This window comes from Neofelis nebulosa, chromosome 7 (genome assembly GCF_028018385.1).
Source record: "Neofelis nebulosa isolate mNeoNeb1 chromosome 7, mNeoNeb1.pri, whole genome shotgun sequence".
In the NCBI taxonomy this organism is placed as follows: Eukaryota; Metazoa; Chordata; class Mammalia; order Carnivora; family Felidae; genus Neofelis; species Neofelis nebulosa.
This window is the reverse complement of record NC_080788.1, coordinates 90644966-90656932: the sequence shown is the minus strand read 5'-3', so window position 1 is coordinate 90656932 and position 11967 is coordinate 90644966.

Sequence of the window (11967 nt, the reverse complement as noted above, 5' to 3'; positions counted from 1 at the left end):
TCAAAAATAAATAAAACATTAAAAAAAATTTTAAATAGAAACTATCAAAAGGATCAAATTATATTTGGCCATAGGTTTGGTAGATTGTGAACATGTACTATTTTTTCAATAATGGAATCAGAAATAATCAAGTGCTATTCAATTTTCCTCCAGCATTGTTCTGGAAAACTCCAGGGCTTTAAGACCTGATTCATGACAGCATAACAATGTTCTAAGCTACTAAATTGAAGGAGCTCAATCTTATTGATTCAGTTAATAAATAGAGCATACTGGGGTGCCTGGGTGGGTCAGTCGGTTAAACATTCGATTCTTAGTTTCAGCTAAGGTCATGATTTCACGTTCGTGGATTCAAGCCCCACCTCGAGCCCCACATTGGGTTCAATGCTGAGAGTGAGGGGGCCTGTTTCAAATTCTCTCTCTCCCTCTCCCTCTGCCCCTTCCCTGCTCTCTCTCACAAAATAAATAAACTATATATATATATATATATGCGCTCATATTTATCTACAAAAAACTTATAGAAGTTGGATTAGGATCTCTAAACAAAGAGCCCATAAGCCCATGAAGAAAATAGCATATCTATATAGGTAAATATTTTACGTGCACTATATATAGACAAGTAAATTTTTTCCTGAAAAAAATTAAAGTTTAACACTAACATTTATTGTTTAGTTTTATAGATCCCATTGGTGAATACAAAGAGGAATAATGCAGATTCATTGTCCTAGACTGCTCAGAATCTATCAAAAATTAAATGGAGTCTTCATAAATTACCTTGAATACCATCTCTTCCTACACGAAGAAAATAGAACTATGAGGAAAAGGGATAAAGAAGGGATAATTTCCAGGCATCTGGCTTGAATGACTATGTGAATAATACATTTATTAGCCAAAATAGGAAAAATCAGTGGAGGCCAGGACACAAAACATATTGAGGTCATTTTTCAACTTGCTGGCGGTAAGATGCCAGAAGCACATCTAAGTAGAGATATCCAGCACCGGTAACAGGGAGCAAACATTAACAAAGTAATTAATACACAATTTTAAATATTTTTGATTGGTTATATTAATAATTTCACATTTATAGAAAAATCTAATATTTATATGAGGGAAATTTGTAGGCACTACAGAAGCAATCTGATTAAAGTGAATGTAGTATACAGTTACAAAGATTTTGTGGTCTCAATGTTTAAAAATAAAATGTATTTGGGGCACTGGGGTGGCTCAGTTGGTTAAACGTCTGACTTGGGCTCAGGTCATGATCTCACGGTTTGTGGGTTCGAGCCCCGGGTAGGGGTCTCTGCAGACAGCTTGGAGCCTGGAGCCTGCTTTGGATTCTGTGTCTCCCTCTCTCTCTCTGCCCCTCCCTGACTCGAGCTCTGTCTCTCTCTCTCTCTTAAAAATAAATAAATATTAAAAAATAATAATACAATGTATTTGTAATATTTAATTCATTTTAAGAAAAGAAATAGTCTTAGAATTTCCATATACTCTTGTAAAATACCTATAGATACATGTATTTTTTTCTTAGGTCTCTTATCAGTTGGGTAAATGGTGAATTGGCACAATTCTGACAAATAAGCTATATAAAATATAATTTAAGATAATTATGTGAAAGATTCCCCTGAAGTCTCCATATTCCTCTGATTCACACACACACACACACACACACACACACACACACGAATTACTTTATTAATTTAATTACTTTATGATTATATGTACATGTTATAGTATACACATATATGTGTGTGTGTGTGTGTGTATCTGTATCTCTATTTAACTATTTTGCTCTCCTTATTAAAAAAAATGACAACACTGAGGGGCACGGGGCTGTCTCAGTCAGTGGAACATGTGACTCTTGATATTGGAGCTGTGGGTTCAAGCCCCATGTTGGTTATAGAGATTACTTAAAAATAAAATCTTTAAAAAAATGAGAACATGGATAAATAGGGCTCAGCTATTTAAAATGAACCATTTTAGTAAGAACTTTTATTTGTAGCAACTCTTTTAAAACATCTTTAATCAATAATCTTCATTATTAGTTATATTTTGCTTTGACATAAATATAGAACATAGGCACATTTTATGTCTTTTACAGAATTTTTCAAGCAGGAAAGGGCATGAAACTAAGTAATTTTGCCTAAGGCAAAAGTTTACCTTTATTTTGAACAAGGGGTTCCATCTTAATGAAAAAAAAATGCCTCCATTTCTGTAATCAATTTGCCTAGGAGTATTTACTTTCAAGTTCATAATTACTTCTTTATGCTCTGTGTGTGTGTGTGTGTGTGTGTACGTAGAGTGTGTACATGTGTTGGGGTGCACACATCTATATCTCTGTGTAGATATAATGAAACAAATTAAATGGCATTTACAATATGTGATGAAAGGAATAAACACACAGTATATACACAAACATGTGCCCATACACTTTTTCCAATTATCTAATAAATTCATACCCACATTCATATTTTTTAGTTATGTTTGGTGCTTCCAAGCATGTATCTCATTAGAATGTAATGCCCTTCTATCTGTTAGTGTCCTTAATTTGAAGGAAACCTGAGGCTGGCAGAGGAAAAAGTAGAAATGGAGTTCAGTAAAAGGAAAGGGAGTTATCATACTGGAGTATCAGGAGGCCTGGAGAAACACGCTTGAAGCCAGGTTTCCAGAAATCATGCCCTTAATCTACTTTACATAATTGGCATGAGGTCACCAATACCTTTGCCATCATGAATGCAGTAGCCAGGAAGTGTCTAGATTCCTGCCATGAACATAATCTTCAGCAGCTGCCATTGCTGGGAGCAACAAAGCCACTGTGCATCGTGAATGCAATCTTGCAATCACTCATGACTATAGAACGGGGATGCTTCTGTTTCCACCTTCCTTCAACACCATTTTTGCTTCTTCATATTGCTCAAGAGCATGGGAGTAGTAGGGTCTACATCACTTGCTAGTGCACAAGCTGCAAAGAAGCATGGGGAAGAAAATGTTCGAATTTCTACCTTGCAGAGATAAAGTGGAAAAGTTCCCAAACTATAGAAAAATATTCAGTAAGTACTGGGCAATGAGGCAAATGTATGATACTGGTTTATTCTGGTAATTAATCAGTGGGAGATCAGTACATAACTATTGCAGGTTGGAAAATTACTCAGCCCCCTGTTATGTGATGGCAAAATACTTGTTCAAGATCACCTGCTGTATTCATTGAGATGCAGACCACATACTCAATGACACCATAATTTAGAGGAAGTAGTATAAAACAAAACAACAACAAGAAATTGAGCAAAATTCACTGTGTTATGATACTTCTGCTAATTTTGTGCAGCTGTCAGGAAAAGTCCTAGGAGAGATGAATGAACTGAAACCAGAATTAACCTGACTTCCATGGAAGGTGGCAGGGAATTCAGTGAGGCACCCTCTTCTTAACAGCCTGAAATCAAACTTGTCTGAGAGTTCCCCAGCTCGGAGCCTTGCCAGGTTAAAAAAGCCACTTTCCTCTGTATTTACAGATCCTAAGTAGAGAATGTCAAGCAGCAGCTTTAAAGTATATGCAACTAGTACCCCACACTTTTCAAAGCACCATCCACTAAGGTTATTCTTCCAAATTAAATGGTGGAGAGAAACCACAAAATTATTGTTTATATTGGAAAAGTGGAATGGTGTGGTCAAGTAGCAGCCATTAAGCTATGGGCTAACAGACAAAGAGTTCAGTAAATGAAATATTATAATCTTCAGACTTAAAGACTATGTTGATCTAAGATCCTGGCTGTGTCTAGAGACATAGTCACATTACTGGAAACTAATTGGTTATCTTTGCAAGTTTTGAGGGAACTGTTGCCAATATGGAACCTTGTATATGGCCTGGAACAACCTGCAATTGTTCAATCCTTAAAGCAATTTACAAGACCCCAAATTCCACCAACTTAAAATTAGCTGCTAAATCTACATAGCCTGCAAGAAAAGTATCCTCCCCAATGGGATCTGCTCAGAAGTTACATTGAGGTGTAGTAAAACATATTAGGATTCTTCCAAAAGTAAAACCAGGGCTTTTCTATTGACTAAAAGAGCAAGTTTTCCTCACAGATGAGTGATTATTCAGAGTTTCCCCTTACCCCCTGGAAATAAAGTCCCTTACTTCCTCTTCCTTTGATACTACTATATGTTATGTGAGTTAGTTGAAGACAGATTGCATTTTAATTGGCAGATTATCAGACCCTAAGACACAACATCCGCATATGATGAAGAGATTCCAATTAAAAAAAAATTTTTTTAATGTTAATTTATTTTTGAGAGAGAGACAGCATGCAAGCAGGGAAGCGGCAGAGAGAGAGGGAGACACAGAATCCAAAGCAGGCTCCAGGCTCTGAGCTGTCAGCAGAGAGACTGATGCGGGGCTCAAACTCACGAACTGTGAGATCATGATCTGAGCCGAAGTCAGACACTTAACTGACTGAGCCACCCAGGTGCCCCAAGTTTCCAATTTCAAGCCAGATGCAGTAACTGAACGAGACAAGTCAATCTTACCTGGATAAGGAGATGATACGTTGTTGTGTATAGGGGAAAAATTAATGTAGGCAATGCATAGTTATAGGGGTGCCTTTGGCCTGCACTGTTTGGTTGACTAAACACCTAAATATAGTTGCCAAACACCAAAGGATGTCCATGTAACAGAGTTTAGGACCATATAAAGCAGTTGGGAGTCCTTGGGAAAAGTGTCCATTGTTATTTTTTTTAATTTTAATTTTTAAAATGAAACGTATTTCTTTCCATTTCTCCCCTTTTCCTGTGTGGAATTCAGTTATGAGTCTTAAGGTCTAGTTGCCATCTTAAATACATGAAATGAAAAATATGAGCATCAAAATTAACATGTTAAGAAAGGCAAGGGGAGACAAAGGATTTGATTTGAAATAAATAAAGATTTGTTAATCTTAGCCATTGATAAGTTTTCTTTTAGTTGTAGACAAATAATTTTTTTTGTTTGTTATTATATTTTATGATTTTTTTTTATCATGGTAAGTGATGGTAATCCCTATCCCCTATTTCCCCCATCCCCCCACCCACCTCCTCTATGGTAACCATCAGTTTGTTAAGAGTTTGTTTCTTGGTTTATCTCTCACTCTTTTTTTTTCTTTTTTCTTTTGTTTTGTTCTTAAATTTCACACATGAGTGAGATCATATGATATTTGTCTTTCTCTGACTGATGTATTTTCTTAGCATTATACTCTCTAGCTCTATCCATGTTATTGCAAATGGGAAGATTTCATTCTTTTTTCATGGATGAATAATACTCTGATATATATATATATATATATATATATATATCAGAATATATCAGAATATTATATCAGAATATTAAATATATCTATATATATGCACACATATATACATACATACTATCTTTTCTTTATCCATTCCTCTATAGATGGACATTTAGTCAGCTTCCATAGTTTGGCTATTGTAAATGATGCTGCAATAAACACAGGGTTGTATGTATCCCTTTGAATTAGTGTTTTTGTATTTTTTTTGGTAAATAGCCAGTAGTATAATTCCTGGATCATAAGATAGTTGTACATTTAATTTTTTTGAGGAAATTCCATACTGTTTTCCATAGTGGCTGCACCAATTTGCATCCCCTCAAAGGCATCTTTAACTGATACAGTCTCCTCAGCTAATATATTAGTTGTTTGACTATTTGTGGAATTTGTAGATAAAATATAAGAATACCCAATAGGATTTGTGAAAACAGAAATCATCTCAATCAGTATAAAATTTATGACAAAGCAGAGAGAAAGTTAGAGTCTAATCAAAAGTTTGAAAATCAAAGATATCATCTACTCTGCTCTGAATTTATGGTCAAAGAAAATACACATAAGAATAACTATAATTTCAATGGTTTTGAAATGGTAGGGTCTCAGAATCACCTGCACTTTCTGTTTAAATTATTAAGCAATACAGAAGCCGACGAGCCCAGGAATGCACATTTTACCAAGGAACACAAGTGATTTTAATGTAGATTGTTCACGGACCTCACTTTTCCATTATTCCCATGTTTTAAAGAGGGATCGTATATTACTTAAAGGCCAATTTTGGAATCAGACTATCTGAGCTTAAATTCTGGGTTTATTTTTGAGCTATGTGGCCAGGAGCAAATTATAAAAATTTCTGTGGGTGCACCTGGGTGGCTCAGTCAGTAAAGCATCCGACTCTTGGTTTTGGTTCAGGTCATGACTCACAGTTCATGGGTTCGAGCCCTGCATCAGGCTCCATGCTGGCAGTGAGGAGCCTGCTTGGGATTCATTCTCTCCCTCTGTCTCTGCCCCTCCCCCACTAATGTGCATGCTTTCTCTCTCTCTCTCTCTCTCTCTCTCTCTCTCTCTCTCAAATAAATAAATAAATAAATACATAAACTTAAAAAATTTTGCTGGGCCTCAAATCCTCACATATAAAACACAACGAGGCACCTGAGTGGCTCAATTGGTTAAGCATCTGTACCCACTCTGTACACCCCCACCCAGCTTGCACTCTCTCATGCACTCTTTCTCTCAAAAATAAACATTAGAAACATTTTAAAAATAAATTAAAATGCAACTGTTCCTAGATCTTGTTTCATAGGACTGTCATAAAGATTAAACATAAGGAACATTCAAGAGTCCCTGGCATACGGTAAATATTATGTAAATATTAGTTACAATTGTAAAGCAGTCAGATCTATTATTAATTGAAGATAGATAAGAGTTGAATAGTAGGCCTGGTTTATAGAAAGAACAATAAATTTTAAAACATTTGTGTGTTTAAAACATTTGTATGTTTAAGAGACCAAGAAGAATTATTCAGAGCACTAGACCCAATAATTAGCCTAATTAGCAGTATTACAAGCTAACTATTGTGTGAATAATGAACAAATAGGAAGAATCTAGCAATTTTGATGTAAAATTCAGAGATAATTTAGAATACATGTTTAACTGTGATATTAAATAGAGGACATAATACTAAATTGTCTGGACTTTTAATGATTTCCTGAGAAAGGATATTTTTTTATTTATTTGATTTTATTTGTTTATTTTTAAAGTAGGCTTCACATCCAGCACAGAGCCCAATGCAGGGCTTGAATTCAAGACCCTGAGATCAAGACCTGAGATCAAGAGTCAGACGCTTAACTGAATGAGCTACCCAGGCACCCTGAGAAAGGCTATTTTAAGTAGTCACTAGAAAATTTAATATTATCTAAAAGCAAAACAGTACAGGTGTTCATCAAGTTATTATAAAATTGTCTGAGTACCTCCAGGTTTGGAGCAAAGAGTATTCAGGTTAAAACAAAGAGGTAGGAGAGACCTAAAATTTCCCTCTTGATTTGGCTTTGCTCTTTCTTGACTTTGGCACCTGTTAAAGCCTGATCTTTCTCTCCTTGGTATTTTCATGGGTTTTTTTTTTTTTTTGAGTCTATCTCTCACCCTTTTAAGACTCGCTTTGAGAGGGGTATCTAGGTAGCTCAGATGTTAAGTTTCCAACTCTTGATTTCAGATCAAGTCATGATCTCATGGTTTGTGAGATATCGCCCTGCATCAGGGTCTGCACTGACAGCACAGAGCCTGCTTGGATTCTCTCCCTCACTCTCCCTTTACCACTCCTGCTGTCTCTTTCTCTCTCTCTCTCTCTCCCTCAAAAATAAGCGTTTAGAAAAAAAAAGACTGAGGACCTCACATGTGCAATTTTTTTTAATGCTTTTTAGTTTGCTTTGGTTTGGGGAGGGCATTTTCATACATCCTTGTCCGGATAGACACCAGCATGCAGCTTTTCACCAATCAAACCTTCTTACTCTGTTCTAATAGCCCATTTTAGGCATCCTCTCACCATCATGAGCATCAGTGATGTGTCCGGAACAAATTATAAGATTCAAAAGAGGTGAAATATTGGCATGATTTAGAGAAGAAGTCACATACAGAAAAACAATAAAGATCTAATACACATATGTTTACTATTTTTGAAGGAAGAAATAAAGAAATAAAATATATTTGTTATCTGTTAGGAAAAAAATCCTAAATATACACATAAAGGAACATCTGAAATTGAGAATATATATTGTGAAAAAGTTAAAGAAAATTAAAAAGAAATATTTGAAAAGACTGAATTTAGCCTTTATGAAATTAATAAATTCAAGGAAAGACAAAAATCTTAAAATTTATCCAGAATAATGGCAGGTCATTATCCAAAGAAAGAAAGCTTGCCTCAGACTTCCCCCATGAGATTAGATGCCAACAGACATTACAACAAGATCTAAGGAATGTTACAGGAAAGCTTATGAAACTTTTAATCTTTACTCAGTCAAGGTAGTGTTCAGTGGTAAAGGTGAAAAAAGGAGTTTGAAAAATGAGAAAAAGAAACAAAAATAATTGAAGCCTTTCTGAAAATCTACTTGGATATTTAATTCTTGTCTACTCACAAATGGAGAAGCACTAGTATATTAAAAAAGAGGACTAGATAAGCATAAGCCATAATAAGAAGGGATTCATATAATTTGTTCTGTCTTTCTGTCTTCTCCCTCCTCCTCTCCCATCCTATTCCTTCCCCCACCTCCCACTTTTGCTCTTGCTCCTCCTTCTTCTCTCCACAAGTTGCTAAATTTGTCTGCTAAGAGTGATTCATGGAAGACTTATATGACACTTGAGGGAAGTGCTGAAAGGAAAGCCCTGAAGGTAGCATGAAGTAACTAGAAATGCAAAAATGCTAATGGTAAACCCTGAAGAAAATAGGTCAAGAAGCTAACACTTGATGGCACAACCCAAGTTGGGCTGTGGGGGTTCATTGTGTTTTCCCCTAACCTTGTCAGTGAATGTTCCAGTTCTGTTTTTTTGTTTTCCTCTCCATATCTGTTTCCTCTCCTCTGCTGTGTCCCTAGAGGCTGAGTCTCATGCAGGTATCACCCAGATTCTCTTTTTTTGCTGGCTTTGGTCGGATTAGGCACATGAGAAACACTGGCAGAGATCAAGCAGGATGTTTCTTTCCACTCTCTGTGTCAGCTTCTTATCAGTATTTGAGCTGTGGCCCTCAAGATCACAGCTCCAGGAAAACGCTCCCACCTACCTAAGCTGCAGCTCTCACCTGGTGCTCAAGACACATTGTCTTCCTCCGTCCCTTCAGCTGTGAAAATAAGAGCTTCCTGCTATCTCAGGTCTTGGGGCACATTATCATCCCTGTTTGTTCTTTAATCTTTGCTTCTATGTAGTCCCTTTATTAAATGCATTTTATTTGAGCTACAATGAGATATCACCACACACCTGTCAGAAAGGCTAAAATTAACACCACCAGAAACAACAAGTGTGGGCAAGGATGTGGAGAAAGGGGGACCCTCTTACAGTGTTAGTGAGCATGCAAACTGATGCAGCCACTCTGGAGAACTATATGAAGTTTCTTCAAAAAGTTAAAAATAGAACTACCCTAGGATCCAGCAATTGCACTACTAGGTATTTACCCAAAGGGTAAAATATACTGATTTGAAGGGATACGTGCACCCTGATGTTCACAGCAGCATTATCAATAGCAAAATTATGGAAAGAGCCCAAATATCCATCAACTAATGAATGGATAAAGAAGAGGTGGTATAAATATACATGCAATGGAATATTACTCAGCCATAAAAAAGAATGAAATCTTACCATATGCAACGACATGGATTGAGCTAGAGAGTATTATGCTAAGCAAAATAAGTCAGCCAGAGAAAGACAAGTGTCAGATAATTTAATTCATATGTGGAATTTAAGGAACAAAACAAATGATCATAGGGGAAAAAAATAGAGAGGCAAACCAAGAAACAGACTCTTTAACTATAGAGAACAAACTGCTGGTAAACAGAGGGGAGGTGGGTGGGAAGGTGGGGATTAAGGAGTGCATTTGTGATGAGCACCAGATATTGTATGGAAGTGTTGAATCACTAAATTATACACCTGAAACTAATATTACACTGTACACTAATCAGCTAGAATTTAAATAAAAGCTTAAAAAATAATTTCATTTGAATCAATGATGTCAAATTATTTTTCTTGCCAGGACACCTGATATATTATTTTCAGTTGACTAGGGACATTTCTTAACAAAATTAATTAATTTGAATATTAATAGACCACACTCTAGACTGAGCTGATTGTTCTTCATGAATCTGTAGTGATTTCATATTGCACACATGATTTCAGAGTGGTTACTCTCATTAATATAAAATGTAAATGTTTCAAACTGGAAATCCATAGGGAAATTAGCTAACTTCTATTTAAGAGCTTAAATAGTTCTACTGTTTTGTTTTTACTAAAATAAATATAAAGTACTATTGTTTCATATTCTGGAATCAGGAGATCCAAATGCAACAAAATATCAGTGACTGATATTATTTACTATCAGAGGCTAAGTAGAAATAATTAATATTAGAAGCTAGAAAGAAATTTCACGAGAAAAATGACCAAAAAAATTGTATTCGATTATCAAAATTTCACATGCATAAAGGATTATCCCCATTGGGAAACACTCACGTCCAATTCGAAGTTGAACAGAATCTCTCTTTTTGGACCCCTTTTCTTCAATAACATTATGTAGAATAAATCAGTTTAAACAACATTGGAAGGGCAGACTCAAAAGAGCTACAAAAGTGCCAGGGGTGTATCAGAGCTGCTAATATAGCAAATCAGGAGATGATTAAAAGAAGCTGCCATTCCTGTTGATATAGTGGGAATTTATGGGATGTTTGGTGCATAATCTCTTTAGGACAGTTTCAGAAAACAGGTACCTTTTCTCTACTGCTGACTGACTCCTGAAATCCCTGTGTTGGCATCAACAGAAAAAATTCGAGTTCTCAAACTCTCCACCTCTATTTTGCTTCCCTTCCTCCTCTTCAAACAAAGAAAGGAAGTTAGATAAAGGAGATATAAATTATGCCTCGCTTTGATGCATCTGTTTGGAGCTAAACCATTTTTACTTGTATTTTTATTCCATTTTATGAAAGAATTAGTCAGTATATTCCTTCCATAGTTCATAATTTTTTTTTAATTTTTTCAACGTTTTTAAATTTATTTTTGGGATAGAGAGAGACAGAGCATGAACGGGGGAAGGGACAGAGAGAGAGGGAGACACAGAATCGGAAACAGGCTCCAGGCTCCGAGCCATCAGCCCAGAGCCTGACGCGGGGCTCGAACTCACCGACCGCGAGATCGTGACCTGGCTGAAGTCGGACGCTTAACCGACTGCGCCACCCAGGCACCCCCATACTTCATAATTTTTATAATTTGGAATTTTGACTGATTTTAGGTGAAAGCAAATAAAAAATGTGCAGTAAGTTTTTTAAATTGTCAAGATGGATGAAGAGTTTTTTCATATTACTTCAGAAATGGCTCTGGAAATGAGTTTTAAGTAGTATTGGAAAGTTTAACGTTAAATAATAAAGTGTAAGTAGGGTTAAGATTTTTTTAAATTGACATTTCATTTCCCCTGGAATACCAAATTAATTGGAATTAACTTTAGACTAAATTTATAATTATTTTTTAAACACATCATTCAGTGGTATGGAAGAAAAAATAGTTTTCATAAGGGCCAACCATTTCAATACATATAACTAACTCATTGATGAAAAATATGGTTTATATCTTATGCTAACACTGATTTGCAGTTATACCAATATATAATATATTCTATAATAGAAAGTTCAGGTACCTGGGTGCTTCAGTCAGTTAAGCATCTGACTCTTGGTTTCAGCTCAGTCCATGATCTCAGGGTTTGTGGGATTGAGCCCACATTGGCCTCTGTGTTGACAGTAAGGAACCTGCTTGGGATTCTCTCTGTCTCTCTCTACCCCTCCCCTGCTCTCTCTCACTCTCCCTCAAAACAAATAAATACACTTAAAAAAAAAAGAATATACACTTCATTAAAGCATTGCTAAACAATTTTTACATGTAATTTCATATCTGCAGTGTTGTATAAATCTAATGAGAA